This window comes from Petaurus breviceps, unplaced genomic scaffold (genome assembly GCF_028583685.1).
Source record: "Petaurus breviceps papuanus isolate PSGF00001 unplaced genomic scaffold, PetGlider_PUasm1.0 90760, whole genome shotgun sequence".
In the NCBI taxonomy this organism is placed as follows: Eukaryota; Metazoa; Chordata; class Mammalia; order Diprotodontia; family Petauridae; genus Petaurus; species Petaurus breviceps.
Window position 1 is genome coordinate 3,618,962 of NW_027187338.1, and position 3,363 is coordinate 3,622,324.

Below are 3,363 nucleotides of genomic sequence, written 5' to 3' on the forward strand. Positions count from 1 at the left end.
AAAGCTAGCATGAGTGGCTAGGGGAACTTGCTTGTGGGGAGGCCTAACAGAAAGAATGTTTGTGATGTTGGTGCTCCCTCTGTTGATCTGTGTTAATTTCTCAGACAGAAGCCCTGTCTGTTTGTCTTTATGAGTGAATTGAGCTGAAAAGTGGAGATCTACCCATGGGAAGGAGGCTTAGCTCAAGCTCCTTTTAAGAGCTGTTAAAGTGAATTGAGATGATGGTGCTGGTAATGTGTATAAATATTATTGTAGCCCTGTTACGCTTTGTTTTCTTAGAAACAGAAGCTGTGGGCAGGAGTCGCTGGAGTCTGCTGTCAGGCAGAAGCAGGAAGAGCTTAAAGTGGAACAGTCCCTGTGAACTGAGACAAGGAGCAGGAGCAGAGAGCTGCCTGTGTGTGAACCCAGGCAAGAGCTGGGAGTGGACAGAGGAGGAAATGTGGTGTTTGGAAGTCAGCTTTGAGTCAAGATGAGAGAGGACTCTACTTGGACACTGTGTATTGATTGAGGAGATTGTGACTTACTGTGACCTAGATGGTGTTGGTATTTTCTGCTACCCCTTAAAGGATGTGTTGTGCTAGGGAACACCCTAACCTGGGACCTCTTGATTTTGGGGATACAATGATATATACTGTGTAATATATTGTGCTATGGAAGACCCTAGCCTGGGACCTCCAAATTGTGTAAACAATTATTTTGGGGAAATGCTACTGAATGCAATGATGTATCTATGCACCATATGATATATTGAATGTTATATTATATATGATATGTTTTGCTTAAGGATGTTGTTATGAATGTTATGCTTCATTGAACAATGTTTAGTTTATTGCTGAATAAATAGAGAGTTCATTATACTATGCAATTAGACCCTTAAAATTATTCACAGCAGCAGTCCTCAGGTGTGCTGTCATGGTTGTTGTTACACAGACTTAGTAGGACTTGGCAGCTAATTGGATGTGGTGTATAGGGAAGACTGAAAGAAAACTTCAGGGTTTCAAACATAGGTATCAATAGAGATAGAACAGTTTAGAGGAGAGGCAGGTATGAGTGGGGGGAGAGGATGCTTTCAGTTCTGGAAATGCTGAATTTGAGTGGGAAGCTGAGTGGAAAGATCCAGCATATGGTTGGATTGTATTCACAGCTAAAGATAATGGGATCATAAATTCAGAACTGGAAGGGCCTTAGAGATCCCCTAATACAACTGCCTCATTTTATAGATGAGGAATCTAAAGCCTGGTGAAGTTCAATGACTTACCCTGGGTTATTTAGATTCCATTATATTGTAAGTTCCTTGAGGGCAAGGACTTTCTTTTGCCTTTTTTTATCAGGGGGATCCTCCATAAGTTAGCATAGTGTCTGGCATTTTTTTTAATAGTAGGCATTTATTTAATAAATGCTTATTAATTCAATGACAGATTTGAATGCATATCCCCAGCTCCAAATCTCGTACTCTTTGTTCTACTTTTATATCCTGAGATTGGAATTCAGGGAGGAGATTGGGGCTGGAGCTCGTGATTGAGGAGTCTTCTGGACAGAGGTGGTCACTGAAGCCATGAGAAATGATTTCTTTCCAAGCCCCATATTCCCAGTCTAATCCTTCTGGCATTAATTAATAATTAAGCTTGTTGTGGCTGCTCTGATGTTCTTGGAGGAGAGTGTCCACAGATGCTTTTCCTGAGCACAGGGTCCAGAGGTAACTGTTATCTAGATAATCTGTGCTTAGTCCTCATATGCTCTTTGTGAGTCTGTATAAGCCTGTGAACTCTCTTCCCCACTTAACCCCACTCCAAGCTGGGACAGTGTCTGCACAAAATGCTGCCTCCAGATGGCATCCACAACAGCAAGGTGTACAAATACAAGCCTTGAGTTCTGGTCTTTGCTCTGCCACTAGCTATGTTGGTCAGTTTCCTCTTTTATGTAATAGGAGTTGGGGGTTATTGGACTAGATAGTTTCTGGGATCCTTTCTGACTCTAAGATGCCATGGTTCTGAAACCTCCCCTATAGCTCAAGTGACACGTCTTACAGAAAATCCCCTCCTCCTCCCAATTTCTCTTGTCTGAACTCCTGCATCACTCAGAGTTTCCCTGGGCCTTGGGATGTAGCATTTACTCACAGTTCTGGCTCGGACTGTTTGTTGCTTCATATGTGGACCCATCATGCATGTCTCCAGAACAATAGGCTCCGGTGAGCTTGGGAACCATGTTTTAATACTTTTCTGTTTCCTCTAAGGGTCTTTCTGCACAGAACTTGTAGTTACCGAATGATGAGCACGTGTTTGGGAGTCAGATAACCTTGTCTGTGTGACTTGGGGCAAGTTACTTTACTCTCTGATCCTCAGGTTATCTGTGGAATGAGGGGGTTAGACTTTGGCGGTCTTTGGGGTCCCTTTCAGCTCTAGATCTGGCATCTCATTATAATAGTGACTCCTATTTCTTCACTTTTTTTAACAGAAGCCCTGAGTATTATTGATCTCATTTTACAAATGGGTAAACTAAGGCTCAGAGAGAGAAAGAGACTTGTGTAAGGTCCCACAGAAGGCAAATAAAAGAGTTGGAACTTGAACCCAGGTTGTCTGACTCCAGGTTGAGTTCTGACATACTCATAGGGTGTTTGAGATGGAAGGCACCTTAAAGATTGACTAGTCCAGAGGCTCTTAATATGGCATTCCTGGACCCCTGAGGGGTCTGTGGAGGGATTTCAGGGGGTCCATGAACTTGGATGAAACAAAAATTACATATTTATTTTCATTAATCTCTGAGCATTTCCTTCAATTATTTAAAACTATTATTCTGAGAAGTTCTCAGACTGCCAGAGGGATAGATGACACAGAAAAGGATTAAGAACTCCTGATCTAATCCAAACCCCTCATTTTCCAGAGGAAAAGATCAAAAGAGGAAGCATTGTGTAATGGAAAAAATGCAGGATTTGGAGTCAGAGGAAAAGATTTTGATTCAAATCGTTATCCTTTTTTCCTTCCTTCCTTCCTTCCTTCCTTCCTTCCTTCCTTCCTTCCTTCCTTTCTCACACAGGCAAATCACTCAGTGTGTCTGGGCCTTGGTTTTCTCCTCTATTAATTGAAGGGGTTGAACTAGATTATTCCCGAGGTCAACTCGAATTGTGGGCTTCTATGCAGCTCAGAGAAAGAGAAATGACTTGGTCAGAGTCACCTGATGAGTCAGTGGCAGAGCCATGATGGAACTGGGATCTTCTGTCTTCACCAGTTTTTCCCTAGCACCATGTCACACAATGTCTCAGATGAGGCTTGTTCACTGATAATGTTTATTCTCCCCTGCCCTCCCCTGCATCCTGCTTCCCCCTTTACTTGTGTGAATGTCAGCAAGGAGAGAGAGCCCAGACAC

General features: G+C 42.7%; 1 long non-coding RNA gene across 6 annotated transcripts in view; it reads left to right on the top strand.

Annotated features, from left to right (window-relative positions):
- Positions 1 to 3,363, top strand: part of LOC138146214 (uncharacterized) — a 134,598-nt gene that overhangs the window by 12,699 nt on the left and 118,536 nt on the right. The gene's annotated exons all lie outside the window — the stretch shown is intronic.